This window comes from Convolutriloba macropyga, chromosome 11, assembly GCF_964194025.1.
Source record: "Convolutriloba macropyga chromosome 11, txConMacr16.3, whole genome shotgun sequence".
NCBI classification, from domain to species: domain Eukaryota; kingdom Metazoa; phylum Xenacoelomorpha; order Acoela; family Convolutidae; genus Convolutriloba; species Convolutriloba macropyga.
The window spans coordinates 51,979,310-51,998,787 of NC_134478.1; the positions used below are offsets into that span (position 1 = coordinate 51,979,310).

General features: G+C 36.2%; 1 protein-coding gene across 1 annotated transcript in view; it reads right to left on the bottom strand.

The window, feature by feature from the left end:
• Window positions 1-19,478, bottom strand: part of LOC142349165 (uncharacterized) — a 96,136-nt gene that overhangs the window by 14,451 nt on the left and 62,207 nt on the right. The window lies entirely within an intron of this gene.

Below are 19,478 nucleotides of genomic sequence, written 5' to 3' on the forward strand. Positions count from 1 at the left end.
AACCAAGATTGGGATCGAAAGAAGAGAAAAAAAACTAGTGAAAAAAAATCACCTGTTTCGTAGTGAGACCAGACAAGGGCTAGTATCAATATCAATAAGCATTAGAGATGGTAACTAAGAAGAAATTTCGATTAACGGGCATCGAAAATCGGGCTTTACGGGTTCATCCCGTTTCTTTTTCTGATTTCGTTTTTTGATACTGACTCTGTTCATTTTAAAATGCTTTGCTGAGCAGCTGCTGTCTAAAAACATTTTTAGCGGAATGAGGGAAGCGTGAAATTAGCCTAGTGAAATCAAAAAAAGATTTCACGCAAAATGTCAAAAAGGCGGCAAAATGAGGTAAAGCGAAACATTTTTAGTCGACGAATTAAAAAACATAGCAGGACAAGTCCTGACGTACAATTCACCGAATTTTCAACGACTAAGCAGAAAATTAGACCTAGAACGGACTATGAATGGATTGGGGAAACCATTTAAAAAAAATCCGATCCAAAAAATTGAAAAAACAGTAAACATCAAAGTGAAATTGCCGCATGTGAACAAAAAACCACTAGCGAGAAATCGAATTTTTGTTCAAACACCGTTTTCTCATTCTACATTAAAAATAGAGCGAAAAAATTTCACGCCGCAAAATCACTCGCTTTTTTGCTCCACTTCCTGTTTGGGCGTGACCAAGACAACTACTCCAATTTGACTTAAAAAATCATGAAAAAGTGTTAACAGATCTTAAAAAAAGACAGCGCCCCAAAACAATTCAAATTCTTTGAATTGTAAAAAACATAGCAGGCAAGTCCTGAAAAACATTTCAAGGAATTGAATGAATAACTTAGAAGTGCTCCACCCGACAATCAGATCAATTGAACAATTTCAGCCAAAACACAAACAAAATCATCTAAAAAATTGAGAAACTAAGACAATCAAACAAACTAAACAATATACTCATTGCTAAAACTGTTGCAGCTTTTACCCCTAAGGCAGAAATTGATCCCTTTAGATATACTTATATCAAATATATGTTCAAAAACAATCTTTTCTGAAATCGATGCAGTATTAAATCTGCATGACCTTAAAAAAATTCATTGGCACTTGAAGCTTGATTATTTCGAAAATGACCTTAAAAATTTAAAAATATATAAAATCAGTTGCAATTTTTAGAGAAGTGTTGCTAATAATTGTGATTTTAATATCATCAAAATCAATTCTGTGTCTTTAGAGGCTATCCAGTAACCCAATTTCAAGCCTGGAAAAAATTCGTCGGCTCAAATTTGGTTAGGCCAAATTTTTTTTTTTGAAAAAATTTCAAATTTCAAAAAAAAGAAATTCGTTCTTTTAAAATGTTGAGAACCCTTCAATTGACCCCTATGAACTTTTTAATAGCATAGTATCAAACCTTAGATGAGGTTATCCGGCTACTGAGGTAAGAAAAACTGAATGAAAGACGAATCGAAAATCTACTGAGGTAAGAAAACTGAATAAAATAGAACTAGAAAATTTCTAAATTTCGAACCGTTAAATTATTAACGACAAATCCATTGAAACTAAATACCATGAAGTAAATTTTTAACAGACCGTGGAATAGGTTTCCTGGCACTTGCGAACGGACAGATATCAAAAATTGACAAAAATTTAAAAAGAATTGCAGATTTCATCAAAAATTGCTAAAATTCGAGACATTAAAATAAAGAAAATCAATCCATATGCAATAACCTTTTTATTAAACCTTAAAGGTGATTCCATGGCCTTTGAAACTGAAAAAACTCAATAAATGACAAAAACTTTCAAGAAACTTGAAAAAAATAGCAAAAATTATTATCGTTTTGTGCATTTGTGTTTGTAGTACCAAAACATATAGACCATAAAATTGTCAAAACATGTTATTTTTTTCTATCAGAAGGCATTCATCAACTTTCAAAAACTTCAATTTAAGACTAATCAGACAGAAAACTCAAAAAATCACAAAAATCATGAAAAATTGCAACATTTTGAGCACAAAACCTCCTAAAAATGTAAAGAAAAACGACCTTTTAACCTTTTAATATATATATATCTATATATATATATATATATATATATATATATATATATATATATATATATATATATATAGATTTTGCCAGATTCTTGCAAATTTTAAATAATATTTTTTTGTTCCTTCGTAATCGCAGCGGAACTGCATTAGGCTACTGCGGCCTGTTCTCAGCTGTCCTTTTTCTTATTATTCCCCACATTTCAGTCTGCTCTTTTTTGATGACTATAGCCACTTTTTTTAGTCTGAAACTTTCACGCGGTACCATCCTTGCAGCCAACATTGGTCGGGCTAAGTTCAACCTAAAACTATGATTAAGTAAGAACGCATCCTCACGCACAGCTTCACGGAGGCAGGGGATTGAACTCTCAATCAATAGTGTGTGCATCACACTCCTTACGTCTCGGCTATCACGCCACAATATATATGATCACTATACAAATAATCTTTCAAGAATCTTGCAGGATTTGAATTTGCTCATCGCTATCACGATGTAGTTTGTAGAACATCATATGGCGGGGGGGGGGGGGGGGGGGTGGGAGCAGGAAGTCAAAATCGAAAATAGCAGACACTTTCAGACTTCCATATTTCTAACATAGATGAACTTTATAGAGTAATACTTACTTTGAAATTAGGTACACATCTAATTAGCAAACGCTACTCGTTATTATCTAGAATACAATTAATGATACGACTAAGAAAAATTACTTTCTAAAATTTGTGACTACGTTAAATATAATTAGTTTACGTAACACCTCCTAGTTATACCTATATAGAAGTTGTCTAAGTTTACCCTTGGGGATTTCTATTCCGTAAAATGTCGGAGAGTATCCTTTCGGGTCTGGTTTCAGAAAAAAATGGTTGTTTGGTTTCCACTTTTTGTGGAAGCAAGTTACACTCAAAATGAATTAAACTTTGATTACACTTGCTAATTATTTTAGGACAGAACCCAAGTTGAGACGACCAAAAAGATTTCTGAAAAGATCATCTTTAGGCGCACACCAACATAATTTGCGCTCAAATGACATATTCTGTCGAAAAATTGGACAATGGTCTGGACAATTTTCTGGGCGTGATCTGATCAGAGGTCGTTTCAGTCACACAAGAAGCGCACCCGTATACGCACTACAATACTCTGATTATATTATAGTTTTAGCTTCCAAAAATGGTTTCAAGCACACGATTCATGAAATATTAAAAAAAATTGATGAAATCACTCGTTTCCACAAAATGCGAAATGTATTGAAACTTTTTTTCGGACATTGGTCACGTAATTTAAGTTCTATTAAGAGGCAAGTTTGAGCGCACACAAAATATATTGGCAAAATCGCTAAGAGTTTAAGATCACATTACCGCAATTTATTTTTTGTTTGTTTTGTGTTAACCAAAAATGAATTCAACGCAAGGCCTTTGTGGTGAACAAACTTCAATTAGTTGCCTAATATAGTTCATCTGTTTGTACATTTACTATCTTCTGACATTGCGATATGCAACCTCTATACGTAACTTTAACATAGTCTGATTGTCTGTCCTTTTGTCTGCCTGTAGACAAAAGAGTTAACCTATTTCATTCAATCATTCTATAAAGTTTCGGATCTATAAACACAGTTAGAATCAAGTATTGTAATCCTATTAATTTATCCCTACTTGTATAAGTTGCAAGTAGAAGAATCTGAGCGTAGCCTTACATGAATTAGAAATAGTTCATGACAGCCTTCATAAACGACCATAAAAAAACGGGAACAATCATATTATGCTGAATTAAACAGTATTTTGAAATGGTTTTTATTGGACGTTTCTGCAACAGTTACGATTTGTTTGTCTGTTGAAAGATTATAAAAACCAATAAATATCCCGAAAACAAAAAATGTGATGAATACAACGTAAAAATAAAAGCTACACAGACAAATCTCATTGCCTTTGTGGACTTTGGAGTATGTTATACTCAATCAATGTGAGTTGGGTCAATTGTGTTGCGATTGGTATTATCCAAATAGAAAGTGGCAATTGCGTCGCGAATGGCGAATGTGTTATCTACTTTTTGTCGATTACGTGGCGATTAGGCAATCGCGTCGCGAATGGTTGATTTCTATTTAGTTAGTCCAATTGAGAAGCGTTTGACAAAGATTTAATTCAACTAAGCGATAGCGCTGAAAATGGGAAGAGTGACAACTAGAGTTAAACAAAATGAAGAAATGGATTTGTTCAACATTTGATCAAACATCCGGGAAGTAAAATTAGATTTGTTTACAGTATGAAATCATTAGACAGCATGAACAGACATTACTTGCAAAGTGGGAGGAAGTTAGTAAGAAGTTAGCAACAAAATGAACTAAATAGGCATTCGCCCTTCAAATGGAGTATTCAGACATACATAGATTAAAGTACGAGTGTAGATACAAGAAAGGTATCTATCACCGTACGACATTTCTCCCCTCTTGGAAAGAAAATAAATTATTAATTAAAATCAGAAAATTAATAAATATTCACCGGTTAGTAAGTAGTAAAATATTAAATAATAAGTAAAATATAAGTTTGAGAGAGGAAGTTTGTTTTAATAAAGTTTTTATTCGCTGTCACTTTGTTCAGCCGTTTCCGCTTGTAATACGGTCATCTCTCTCGGCTGTTCTTGTCGGTCATCAATGTTCTGATACGAATCTCCTACAGTTCCTATGTCTTGATCGTCGACATATCCTTCGGTATTGCGAACCTTTTCAACTATTGTCTGGGTCTTCTTTTTCTTTAAAGTTCGTTTACTTCTTCTGACAGATGAAGTATCAGAGTCCGACGTATCGCTTATGGTTAAATTACGTTTTGAAGTTTTCTTCAAAATTGGTGTCGGGTGTGTAGGTGTCGGTGATGTTGTTTGTGATGCAGATGGTCCTGCTACAGTCGAATCATCCATTTGCGGCGCAATTGGACTTATGTTGAGCACTTGTACTAAATCAGGTCTGTTTAGGAAAGCTGTGTCATATTTTGGATTCCTTTTCGGAATACGCATCTTTAGTGATCGTGCGATGTTGCTTGTTGTTGAAATACAAGAACGTCCAGAAGAAACTATGCTTACATCGTCGGCTTGTCGTTTATTCCTCTTAATTTTCTTGTCCCCGGTGTTTTTTCGAATTAGGTCCTTTTTGTGAAGTTGAATTTTCTGCTCTAATGTTTTTTCTGTTATTTTCTGCGGGCGGCGATCTATGTATTCTATTAATTTTGTTTCGCGTTCGGCTCGCGTTCCGAATTTCGCGATGTCAGAATTCCGGACTCTAACTTCCTGTTTATATGGCTCCTTTATAACGCTCGTTGTCGGGCTTATTTTGCAGACGGTGCTCCCTGGCGCTAGTACTTCGTAGAGACCGTCTAAATTCTTTTTCTGTCGTTGGCTTTCGTGTCGCTTTCTGGCCAATTTAACTTGAATACTTCTTTCGGAGCATGGCATCTCGCGGCAAATGGCTTCGGGTTTAATGAATCTTGTCTCTCCGTCCTTGCGTTTTTCTTGCTCCAATCTTGCGCGAGAACTTGCAGCGCAAATGACCATTTCTATTTCGGTGTCGGAGCATAACGCAGTGTCGGCCCACTGTTCCTCCGTTAAGTACGAACGACCTGGGATTGTGTCCTCGTCTAAATAATAATTAATTATGGCATTATAGTTCAAATTTTTATTATTAGGTTTAGTAGTGATATTTGATATAGGTGTATTACATTTTCTGCCAAAATGTGCCTCAAATGGTGTAATATTTAATGTTTTTTGTTTTGATATTCTTAATCGTTGTATTATTGCTTTCAATGAATTTTCTAAATGAAATTTTTTATTTAATTGTGATTTCATGCAAGATAATTGTCGTTTAATTGTTTGAATAATACGTTCTACTAATCCGACTGCTCTATGGTCACTTGCTGGTGCATATATAGGTGTAATATTATTTTCAGCACAAAATGTCTCAAACTTTTTTCCTGTAAAACATTTAGCCTGATCTAATCTAATAGTTCTGGGTACTCCGTGTTGATATATATAATTATTTAAGAATTTAACTACATTTGGGCCTGATGCATTGTTTACTATTTCTGCCGTAGGGTATTTAGAGTATCTGTCTATACTTGTAATAAAATATTGTTCTATGCCTTTCTCATTTAAAATTGGTCCACCAAAATCTAGTTGTATTTCCTCATTCGGTTCACTACACTTAGGTAAAGGTGTCCATTTGCGGTGCGAAATCACTGGTTTAAGATTCTTACCGATTTCAGTGCATGCCTTGCATTCACTGGCTTTTGCCAATATATCCCTGTGGATATAAGGCCACCAGATATTCTGAGCCAACGATAACATTGCAAAACTGCCCGGATGAGTAGAGTGTATGTCCTCGAGTACAGCATCCTTAATAGCTTTGGGGATTGCTATCCTTTCGTCTAGACAGACGCATCCGTTTTTTACACTCAAGTCTCTCCAATATGAGTGGAGATACGGACTAATTTCCTGCAGTCTTTCAGCGTCGTCTCGTAATACACAGTCTCGTACCTCTTTTAGGATGGCATCCTTCCCCGTTAATATTGCGAGGAATTTTTTGCTGAACACTTTTTGAAGTGTTTCGTTAAACATCAGGTCATCTGTTTCATCGATCATGCTACCTGTCGGAGTTTCGGTACGGCTTGTGTTGTTTGATTCTGGGGTCGATGGGGTTGTATCAGAAAAGGTGACTCGTGCTTTTGCTGGTGTTGATTTTGAACGGACTGCTTTTGATTTTGACATAATTCTGAGGCTGTTTATAGTATTTTTTGATTTTAAAGGTTCGTTCTCTTTATTTACGAAGTAATTGTTCGAACGCTGAATTTGGGCAAAAAGCGACTTGTTTTTGGGTGTGTGGTATTTATACTCGAATTTGGGTATTTTCGCGCTTAATTTGGTGTTATTTGGTGGATTAGTTGCTTTATTGCCATTAATGGGTTGAATTGGGACTAATTGTTCAGATTGTTCACATTCTTTACTGTCTGACATTTGCACCTCTTTTGCAGCGAATTTGCTAATGGAATGTGAATTATTGACTTTATGCTGATTTGGTACAAATTGTAATTTGCTAGTTTTAAGTGGCATTTGCGGCGCAAATGGATGATCAAAATGAATGTTATCATTTGAATTTCTAAGTGTTAATTGCGATGCGAATGGAGGTTTCAACTGTGAAGTTGTTAATTGCGGTGCAAGTGGTAATTGAAATTTTGTCGAATTAATGTTTAACTGTGTGGTTAATCGCGGTGCGAATGGAGGTTTTATTTGTTGTGGTGGCATATTTGACTTTAATATGGTCTGAAATTTTTTAGTTGTTGTTTCTTTATTCACTATAAGATGTTTCATTGAATCACAAATTTTAGAAATTGTTGCTACAACAAAATGTTCGTCATAAGTAGATATCTTTTTAGCTCTAGCGAAGGGGTTTCTAGAAATGTAATCAACAAGTCCCATTTTTGCACCTGGCATATGTTCGATTGTGAAATTGTATGGTAACAGTCTATCTATCCAGCGAGACAAACGGCTGTTATATGATTTATTAGATCGATGTTCTTTAAGTATTGATAATAGAGCTCTGTGATCTGTTACTAACGTGAAATTTTTTCCGTATAGATAATATTTAAAATAGTCAATTGACCACACTATCCCCAATAGTTCCAATTCGTTGACACTGTAGCGTTCTTCTGTTGTGTTGAGAAATCGTGACGCGAATGCAATTGGCTTCCAACCCTCTGGTGTATTTTGTTCTAAAGCTGCCCCCAATCCTGAGCGTGAAGCGTCACATTTTACTCGAACGTCTAATTTGGGATTGTAATGACTATTTTCAGTACTATTTGCTATTTTTTCTTTAATTAGATTAAAGTGTTTTGTGTGTTCATCTGTCCAGACGAATTTTACTGATTTCTTTAGTAGTGGTCTGAGAGGGTGACATATTTGTGCTAGGTGTGGTATAAATTTACCGATATAGTGGACTGATCCTAGAAATGATCTAAGACGTTTTAATGTTGTTGGTGGTGGTATTGTGAGAATTGCAGCTGTTTTGCTTTCTAATGGTGATATACCTGTTTGTGTAAATTTGTAACCGAGCCATTCTATTTCTGATTTTGCAAAGTGACATTTTTGTAAATTAATTCTCAAATTATCGTCATCTAGCTTTTGAAGACATTTGAAAACTAAAGCTAAATGGTCTGCTTCAGTGCCTGTACTAACGATTATTATATCATCCAAGAAACAGTATGTTTTTTGCAAACCTACTAGAGTATAGTCCATGGCTTTTTGAAATTCCGCCGGCATGTCTGTGAGACCATAGAAACCTGTTTTGAATCTATATGTACCAGTAGATTCACCACATATTATATTAAAATTACAGTGTTTTGCTGTTTCGTGATGTAATTTTAATTGACTATATGCGTATTTGAGGTCTAATGTGGTGAAATAGGCTTGTTGACTGTTGTGTGTACTTGTCAAGTGTTGTGAGATGGTATCAATTAACATTTCAATATTTGGCATTTGATATTTGTTTTTGTGTATTGCTTTATTTAGAACTTTTGAATCTAGTGCTAGCTTTATTGACTGGTCTTTCTTTACGGTTATTACGATTGGGGATATGAAGTTTTCATCCGAACAACTAGATAATTTTTCAATATGGCCTTCTGTCTGTAGTCTTTCTAATTCATCTGTAACTCGAGGTTGGAGATTTATCGGAACACGTCGGCCTTTTTGATGCTTTGCTGTAAACTTTTGATGAAACTTTGATTTTGCTATATGTGTCTTAGATAGACCAATTCTTGATACTAAATGTGGAAATCGCGTCGCAACTGTCTCTTTAATTTTACATGCAGAATTAGTGATGTTATTAACACATTTACCAGTTTCTGGTTGTTGTTGGACAACTGCAATCCTCAGTGGGCCAAACAGATCTCTTCCAATTATGTTTTTGTGGCCGTCATCTACCACTGTCAACATTGCTGATACATCTTTCCAATGGTTGTAGGTCACTGTAGTTTCCAAATGCCCGATGATTTTGATTGGTTCGTTGGAGAACGTTTTTAGGTTCCTTTTTTCTGACGAATCTGTCCATCTTGCAGATTTAGTTGATTGTAGGATTCTGTTTGCTAGACTTTTTGTTATAATACTCACAGCACTACCAGAGTCGATCATTGCCGATGTTTGTATTTCTCCAATCTGTACTTCCACATTCAGTGGCTCCAGTTGATGAACTGAATCTGAAGATATAGCTGCCACGTAGTCGTCTGAGTCACTTTCGTAGTTTGAGTCGTATACTTGTTGGTACAATTGTTGATAGCTTGTTATATAGTTTACTGATTCCTCGTCATCGCTTTTTTCTGGTGATTGTTCAATTTGATTTACGTTTGCTTTTTGATTTTTCTGTGTTGAATTCTGCTGCTTCTTTGGTTTTCGACATTTTCGAGCAAAATGACCCAAAATACCGCAATTGTGGCATTTTTTTCCATTCGCAGGACAAATCTGTTTGTGGTTGTGACTCCAGCGAAGACCACAATCGGTACAAACACTTGTATACTGATAGTTTGCAGGGACAGTTGGATAGCGTGTGAAGTCACGTTTTGCTGGAGGTGCATTCGCGTTGCGATTGCGATTATAGCTATTGTTGATGTAATTTACAGATGTATTACTTGTCATTAAGTTTTGGTTAATTTTCTGTTAATTTTGTGCTCCCATTTCCATTTGTATGGCAATTTCTAGTGCTTTTGGTGGTTCCACAGTTTCCTTCAACAACTCCTTTTGAGTTTCGTGATCAAGCATATTGAGTATGAAAGCATCACGAATTAGTGTTGTTTCTTCGCTTCCGAGGTTGCAATTTTGTGCCAGTTCTATGAGACGAACATAGAAACTCTCTACTGACTCTCCCTTTTGTTGTTTGCATGAATAAAATACGAAACGATCGTAGGTTATGTTACGAACCTTTGTGAATGACTCCTCCATTGCCTGCCACAAATCTTTTAGAGGTTGTTTCTCTACTTGAAAGTGTGGGTATTTGCTCTTGAAGATTCGACGCCCCTCTGTGCCAATGCTTAGATACAGCAGCGATATCGTCTTCTGCTCACAGAGTGTCCATGGTTTGTCTCCACAGAGAATTCCAATTTCATCAGCCTTCTTGCATCTGTTTTGCCAGTTCACTTTCAACTGCTGGTTTCGAACCTTACGATCTCTTTCTGTGGCCTGCGTATGGTTTTCTACTGGTTCTTCATATGTAAGTTCGGGTGGATAGTTCACTGATGCAGGAGGATCATCTAAGAGAGTGTCAAGTTGTATTCCTTCCTTGGCGAGAAGAGCAAGTTTCCAATTTTGTGTCCATTTGTCCCACGTTAGAGTGGGTGTTGCCGTGGGTTTCTCCCAAAAGGCTTCTATGTGCAGTGGAGTTTTCTTTGAGTCCGCTGCTGACTGCGCCATGTTATACTCAATCAATGTGAGTTGGGTCAATTGTGTTGCGATTGGTATTATCCAAATAGAAAGTGGCAATTGCGTCGCGAATGGCGAATGTGTTATCTACTTTTTGTCGATTACGTGGCGATTAGGCAATCGCGTCGCGAATGGTTGATTTCTATTTAGTTAGTCCAATTGAGAAGCGTTTGACAAAGATTTAATTCAACTAAGCGATAGCGCTGAAAATGGGAAGAGTGACAACTAGAGTTAAACAAAATGAAGAAATGGATTTGTTCAACATTTGATCAAACATCCGGGAAGTAAAATTAGATTTGTTTACAGTATGAAATTATTAGACAGCATGAACAGACATTACTTGCAAAGTGGGAAGAAGTTAGTAAGAAGTTAGCAACAAAATGAACTAAATAGGCATTCGCCCTTCAAATGGAGTATTCAGACATACATAGATTAAAGTACGAGTGTAGATACAAGAAAGGTATCTATCACCGTACGACAGAGTAAATGAACTTAATCAGAAAATCAAAAACCTAAACATTGACTATGATTGTTATACTCGTGCACAAGGAGTATAGTCAATTGAATCGCAAATGGCTTTGTAAGTACCGAGATAGGCACTTGCGTCGCGAATGGACGATTTAGTTGTTACTTCCAACTAAAGCCTGTCTAGATTTGGCAATCGCGGTGCGATTGACTCTAACTGAACTACTCAGTTAAAACGAGAGGCATTTTGCAAGGATTAAATTGAACTGAGCGTTAGCGCTACAAATTGGAGAATGAAAGTTAATGATAATACAGATTATGAAAGAAAGTTTGTTCAGGTTTTAATCATACAGAAAGGAAGCAAAGTTTGATTTGTTTACAACATGAATGAGTATATATCCGGTACAGACGGGATGAACAGACTTAACTGCTAAATATGGGAGGAAGTATATAGCACTGAACTAAAAATGGCATTCGCCCTTCAAAAGGAACATACAACAATAAATTAGTTTAAAATACGGATATGGATACATGAAGGGTATCCATTGCCGTATGACATTTCCCCCTCTTGAGGAAAAATTAATTTACTAGATTAAAATCAGAAAATTAATAAATATTCACCGGTTAGTAAGTAATAAAATATTAAATAATAGATAAAATAGAAGTTTATGAAAGTTTCTTTATCGAAGATTACTCGCTGTCGCTATTTTCAGCATTTTCGGCCTGGAGAACTGTCATCTCCCTTGGTTGGTTTTGCGAGTATTCATCTTCTTGATTTGATCCTCCCGCAATGCCAGTGTCTTGGTAATCAGTGTAACCTTCTGTGTTACGAACTTTTTCGACAATTGTTTGCGATTTTTGGGATTTTTTCTTTAGTGTCCTTTTGCTTTTTCTAATAGAAGACGTATCCGAATCCGATGTATCGCTGACCGTGATTTTGCGTTTCGAAGTCTTTCTCAAGATGGGTGTAGGTTGTTTTTGAGTCGAGGAGGTTGTTTGCGTTCCAGATGGCCCTGCTATATCAGATGATACCACTTGCGGCGCGATTGGACTAAAATTTAATATTTGTGTAAGGTCGGGTCGATTTTTGAATGCCTCATCGTATTTCGGGTTTCTTTTTGGTACTCTCATTTTCAATGATCTTGCGACATTGCTAGCTGTAGATATACAGGATCGTGCCGACGAAATGACACTTACATCGTCTGTGTTTTTTCTGTTTCGCTTTATCATTTTCTCTCCAGTATTTTTTCGAAAAAGATCTCGTTTATGCTGTTGAATTTTTTGTTCGAGAGTTTTTTCGTTTAGTTTCTTTGGGCGTCTGTCTATGTACTGTGCTAAAGTTGTTTCCCGTTCGGCCCGCGTTCCAAATTTGGCGATGTCAGAATTTCTGACACGTACTTCAGGTTTGGAGGGTTCCTTGATGACGCTCGTCGTTGGGCTTATTTTGCACACTGTACTGCCAGGTGCTAATACTTCGTAGAGGCCGTCCAAGTTTTTCTTTGGCGCTGGTTTTCATTTATTTTTCGGGCCAACTTCACTTGTACGCTTCTTTCAGAGCAGGGAATTGCACGGTGAATGACATCTGGCTTTATAAAACGCTCTTCCCCGTCTTTCCTTTTCTCTTGTTCCGTTCTTGCGCGGGTACTTGCGGCGCAAATGACTCGCTCAATTTCCGTATCGGAACAAAGAGCTGTATCCGCCCACTGTTCATCTGTGAGATAGGAACGACCTGGGATTGTATCCTCGTCTAAATAGTAATTTATTATTGCATTATAGTTGAGATTTTTACTATCAGATTTAGTTGTAATATTTGATATAGGTGTGTTACATTTTCTACCGAAATGTGCCTCAAAGGGTGTGGTTGTGATTGTTTTTTGTTTTGATATACGAAGTCGTTGTATTATTGCTTTGAGTGAATTTTCTAAATTAAATTTTTTATTTAACTGTGATTTCATGCAAGCTAATTGTCGTTTAATTGTTTGAATGATACGTTCTACTAATCCTATTGCTCTATGGTCATTTGCAGGTGCATAAATAGGTGTAATATTGTTTTCGGTACAAAATGTTTCAAGTTTCTTTCCTGTAAAACATCTAGCTTGGTCTAATCTAATAGTTCTAGGCACTCCATGATGATATATATAATTATTTAAGAATTTGATTACATTTGGACCTGATGCGTTATTTACTATTTCTGCTGTAGGATATTTAGAGTATCTATCTATACTAGTAAGGAAGTATTGTTCTATTCCTTTCTCATTTAGAATTGGGCCACCAAAATCTAATTGTATTTCGTCATTTGGTTCACTACATTTAGGTAGAGGTGTCCATTTGCGGTGCGAAATCACTGATTTTAGATTCTTACCAATATCTGTGCAAGCTTTGCACTCACTGGCCTTTGCCAGAATGTCTCTGTGGATGTAAGGCCACCAGATATTTTGAGCTAAGGAAAGCATAGCGAAACTGCCTGGGTGTGTGGAGTGTATGTCCTCCAACAACGCATCTTCAATGGACTTTGGGATCGCAATTCTTTCGTCTAGACAGACACACCCGTGCTTCACACTAAGATCTCTCCAATATGAGAAGAGGTAGGGACTGATTTCTTGTAGTCGTTCTGCATCATTTCGAAGTACACAGTCCCTTACTTCTTTCAATATCGCGTCTTTTCCAGTCAGTATTGCTAGAAATTTCCTACTGAACACCTTGTTTAGGGTCTCGGTGAACATTATGTCCTCAGCTTCGTCTATCATACTACCAGTTGGGGTTTCAGTATGAGTTGTTGCATTTGATTCGGGTGTTGAGGGTGTTGTGTCGGAGAACTTTACTCTTGCTTTAGTAGGAGTTGATTTCAAACGGGTTGCTTTAGCTTTTGACATCGTGCTGAGACTATTTACGGAATTATTTAAGATGAAAGGTTTATTGAATTTATTCACAAAGCAGTGTTTCTTAGGCAGAATTTGGGCAAAAAGCGAGTTATTTTTGGGTGAGTGGTATTTATACTTGAGGATTTGTGTTTTCGCGCTTAATTTAGTGTTGTTAGGTGTATTACTTGACTTATTACCATTAATAGGCTGTATTAAGGATAATTGTTCAGATTGTTCACATTCTTTACTGTCTACAATTTGCACCTCTTTTGCAGCGAATTTGTTAATGGAATGTGAATTATTTACTTTACAGTGATGTGGTACAAATTGTAATTTTGTAAATTTAGGTGGCATTTGCGGCGCAAATGGATGTACAGAATACGGATTAAATTTAGAATTAGCATGTGTTAATTGTGGTGCGAATGGAGGTTTCAGTGATGAACTGGTTAATTGCGATGCGGATGCTATATCACAATCAGTTGAATTATTGCTTTTTGATATGGTTAATCGCGATGCAAATGGTTGTGTAACTTTTGGTGAAGGCAAATTCAACTTTAATATGTTTATAAATTTTGTAGTTGTAGTTTGTCTATTGGTAATTAAATGTTTCATTGAATCACGGATTTTAGAAATTGTTGCTACAACAAAGTGCTCGTCGTATGTAGATATCTTTTTAGCTCTTGCAAAAGGGTTTCTAGAAATGTAATCAACGAGTCCCATTTTTGCACCTGGCATATGCTCAATCGTGAAATTGTACGGTAGCAATCTATCTATCCATCGAGACAGTCGACTATTGTATGACTTATTTGATCGGTGTTCTTTAAGTATTGACAATAGGGCTCTGTGGTCTGTTACTACCGTAAAGTTTTTTCCGTATAAGTAGTATTTAAAATAATCGATTGACCAAACTATCCCCAATAGTTCCAATTCGTTGACGCTGTAGCGTTCTTCCGTTGAATTGAGGAATCGCGACGCGAAGGCTATTGGTTTCCAACCATCCGGTGTATTTTGTTCCAATGCTGCCCCCAATCCTGAACGGGAGGCATCACATTTTACACGAACATCCAGTTTAGGGTTGTAATGGCTATTTTCTGTACTATTTGTTATTTTTTCTTTAATCTGATTAAAATGTTTAGTATGTTCGTCCGTCCATACGAATTTTACTGATTTCTTCAGTAGTGGTCTAAGTGGATGACATAGTTGTGCTAAGTGAGGTATAAATTTGCCAATATAATGTACTGACCCGAGAAATGATCTAAGGCGTTTTAATGTTGTTGGTGGTGGTATTGTTAAGATTGCGGCTGTTTTGCTTTCTAAAGGTGATATTCCAGTCTGTGTAAATTTGTAACCGAGCCATTCTATTTCAGATTTAGCGAAATGACATTTCTGGAGGTTAATTCTCAAGTTATCGTCATCTAATTTTTTTAGACATTTGTGGACGTAGGCTAAATGATCTGCTTCAGTGCCGGTACTAACGATTATAAAATCGTCTAAGAAATAGTATGTGTTTTGTAAACCAATGAGAGTATAATCCATGGCTTTTTGAAACTCTGCCGGCATATCTGTAAGTCCATAAAAACCAGTTTTGAATCTATATGTACCTGTAGATTCTCCACATATGATGTTAAAATTACAGTGTTTTGCTGTATCGTGATGTAGTTTTAATTGACTGTATGCATATTTGAGATCTAATGTGGTGAAATATGCTTGTTGACCATTTTGTGTATCTGTGAGATGTTGTGATATGGTGTCAATTAACATTTCAATATTAGGCATTTGGTATTTGTTTTTATGTATTGCTTTATTTAATACTTTTGAATCTAATGCGAGTTTTATCGACTGATCTTTTTTTACTGTAATTACAATCGTGGAGATGAAGTGTTCGTCAGAGCAACTAGATAGTTTTTCGATATGACCCTCAATCTGTAGTCTTTCTAATTCAATTGATACTCTAGGTTGAAGATTTATCGGAACACGTCGACCTTTTTGATGCTTTGCTGTGAACGTTTGATGGAACTTTGACTTTGCTACATGTGTTTTAGATAAACCAATTCTCGATACTAGAGGTGGAAATTGCGTCGCGATTGACTCTTTAATTTTACATGTAGGATTATTGATGTTATAAACACATTTACCAGTTTCTGGTTGTTGTTGGACAACTGCAAGTCCCAAAGTAGTGAACAGATCTCGTCCAATGATATTTTTGTGTCCATCATCTACCACAGTCAATATTGCTGATTTGTCTTGCCAGTGATTGTAGGCTACTGTGGTCTCCAAGTGTCCAATGACCTTGATCGGCTCATTTGAAAAAGTTTTCAAATTCCTTTTTTCCGTCGATTTTATCCATTTAGCTGAGTTTGTAGATCGTAGGGTTTTGTTTGCTAAACTTTGTGTGATGATACTCACAGCACTTCCAGAGTCAATCATTGCAGATGTTTGTATTTCTCCTATTTGCACTTCCACGTTTAATGGTTCTAATTGATGAACTGAATCCGAAGAAATCGCTGCTACGTAGTCGTCAGAGTCGCTATCATAGTTTGAATCGTACACCTGGTCGTACAATTGTTGATAGCTCGTGATATAGTCTACTGATTCTTCATCATCACTTTTTTCCGGCGTCTGATCGATTTGGTTTACATTTGATTTTTGAGTTTTCTGAATTGGAAGCTGTGGCAGTTTTGTTTTTTGACATTTTCTAGCGAAATGACCCATAATACCACAATTATGGCATTTTTTTCCATTCGCGGGACAAATCTACTTATGGTTGTGGCTCCAGCGAAGACCACAATCCATACAAATACTCGTATATTGGTAGTTTTTTGGGATAGATGCGTAGCGAGTGAAGTCTCGCTTTGTGGAAGGTCCATTCGCGTTGCGATTGCGCATTGAATTATTATTGATGTAATTCACTGAAGTATTACCTGACATCAAGTTTTGGTTAATTTTCTGCTGGTTCTGTGCTCCCATTTCCATTTGTATGGCGATTTCCAATGCTTTTGGTGGGTCTACTGTTTCCTTCAACAACTCTTTCTGAGTTTCGTGATCAAGCATATTTAATATGAATGCATCACGAATGAGTGTAGTTTCTTCACTACCAAGATTACAATTTTCCGCCAATTCTATGAGACGGCCGTAGAAACTTTCTACCGATTCTCCTTTTTGTTGATTACACGAGTAGAAAACGAAGCGATCGTAAGTTATATTACGAACCTTTGCGAATGAGTTCTCCATTGCTCGCCACAAATCTTTAAAAGGTTGTTTTTCGATCTGAAAGTGAGGGTACTTGCTCTTGAAGATCCGTCGCCCCTCTGTGCCAATGCTTAGATATAGCAATGATATTGTCTTCTGTTCACACATTCCCCATGGTTTGTCACCACAGAGGATCCCGATTTCTTCAATCTTTGCACAACGATTTTGCCAATTGACTTTCAATTGTTGGTTTCGGACTTTACGATCTCTTTCCGTTGCCTGTGTGTGATTCTCTACCGGTGCTTCATAGGTAGGCTCAGGCGGGTATGTCACTGTTGCTGGTGGATCACTCAACAGAGTATCCAATTGGATCCCTTCCTTAGCAAGTAGAGCCAATTTCCACTGCTGCGTCCATTTGATCCACGTCAGGGAAGGTGTTGCTGTCGGTTTCTCCCAGAATGCTTCTATATGGAGTGGTGTTTTCTTTGAGTCCGATGCTGACTGCGCCATGTTATACTCGTGCACAAGGAGTATAGTCAATTGAATCGCAAATGGCTTTGTAAGTACCGAGATAGGCACTTGCGTCGCGAATGGACGATTTAGTTGTTACTTCCAACTAAAGCCTGTCTAGATTTGGCAATCGCGGTGCGATTGACTCTAACTGAACTACTCAGTTAAAATGAGAGGCATTTTGCAAGGATTAAATTGAACTGAGCGTTAGCGCTACAAATTGGAGAATGAAAGTTAATGATAATACAGATTATGAAAGAAAGTTTGTTCAGGTTTTAATCATACAGAAAGGAAGCAAAGTTTGATTTGTTTACAACATGAATGAGTATATATCCGGTACAGACGGGATGAACAGACTTAACTGCTAAATATGGGAGGAAGTATATAGCACTGAACTAAAAATGGCGTTCGCCCTTCAAAAGGAACATACAACAATAAATTAGTTTAAAATACGGATTTGGATACATGAAGGGTATCCATTGCCGTATGACAATGATGAAGCAAATTTATATGGAGCAACAAATTTACAAAACTCTAGCGCCAGCAAAACCACTTTTTCTGCTTTCCATGTATTGGGATAAAGAATAGTCAATTTAATAATTCTGCTCTTGATAATTGTATCTAGCTCGCTAGTTCTTTTCTTCATGATAAAAATTGCACGAAAAAAATCGATCAGGAACAATCTGTAATGAGCATGCTACAGAAAGTTCGCCGTGCACCGGTAAATTATATTTGAATTCATTTTATCCTACTACAAATTGATAAACACAAAGATAAACAATAAAAAATGGTCAAGTAGTTATTCGTGAATCGGATTTTTTGGCACCTTTTTTTAAATCTTTATTTTGCAAAGTAGAAATTGACTTAAATTTGGCAAAATTGATGGTGTGGTAAATCAATTTACGCAATTTGTATTCAGCAAAAAATTTCAGCTAGCAGAACTCATTTGATCATATTGGGTGAGTATGGATTCAAAATCCAATAGCAAAAATTCACTGCGATAATGCCACAAAATATGCAGCAAACCTATGCAAATGTTTCGCAATTTTTATCGAAATTCAAATTAGTTGACATGTGGGTTGCCAACGTTTTTCAAGACACAATTCCTCTTGAAATTTTTTTGAAGATAGGCAGCCTTCTTGCAAAGTTTGGAATTGATGTTACGCAAAAGTTTTCCAAAAAGTGTTACAGGACTTTGTTAAAAAGTACTGTATTTCTTATTAGAAAATGAACTTTTGTCCCAAAAACTCTAAGAAGATGTAAAGTTCGAGTATACTTTCTCTCAAACTTCGGAGCAGAAATCAAGCAACCTTCTATTTCCCTTCTGAAGTAAATTCATTCCAAATAAAATATAGCAGCTTGTATTTTCAAATCATTGTCTATGCCAGTCTGAAATTTTATTACATTATGAATATAAAAACAGAATTAACAGAATGACTGAATCAATTTGACTGCAAAATCAATCATCTATCAGTCTAAAAATTTTCATATTTTAAAATTTCTTCCAACTTCTTTGATATTTTCTGTATTCATTGTTTCTTCGTACAAGGACGTTTGACTTTCAATGCCAAAAAAATATATTGTTTAACTCTTCTTCAGCAATTCAAAACATCCGACAGAAGGTGACTTCGAAAAAAAGAGGCACGCAATTAAGCTAAGTTTATAGCCTTGACCTCTAATCTAAAATTTTGAAAGTCAAAGTTGCATATCAGACTAACTTGGCAAAAACTTTAGAGGTGTCGTACAATTTAAAAAAGTGAAAAATTTGTTGAGCAATTTGAAAGTCTTATATAAGATATCAACACTCCATGGCACCAAAGAGCTGCTAAAAGCACAGTTTGTACACTTTACGAGTTTCTGTAGCTCAATATGTTTAATTTGTGCAGCAATGTGAAGAACGGCGTGAAATTCTTAAGTTAAAATTTAATCATTTGAATTTTTTCTCGTATACAGAGATGTTGGTTAAGCTGATTTACTCTTTTACTGC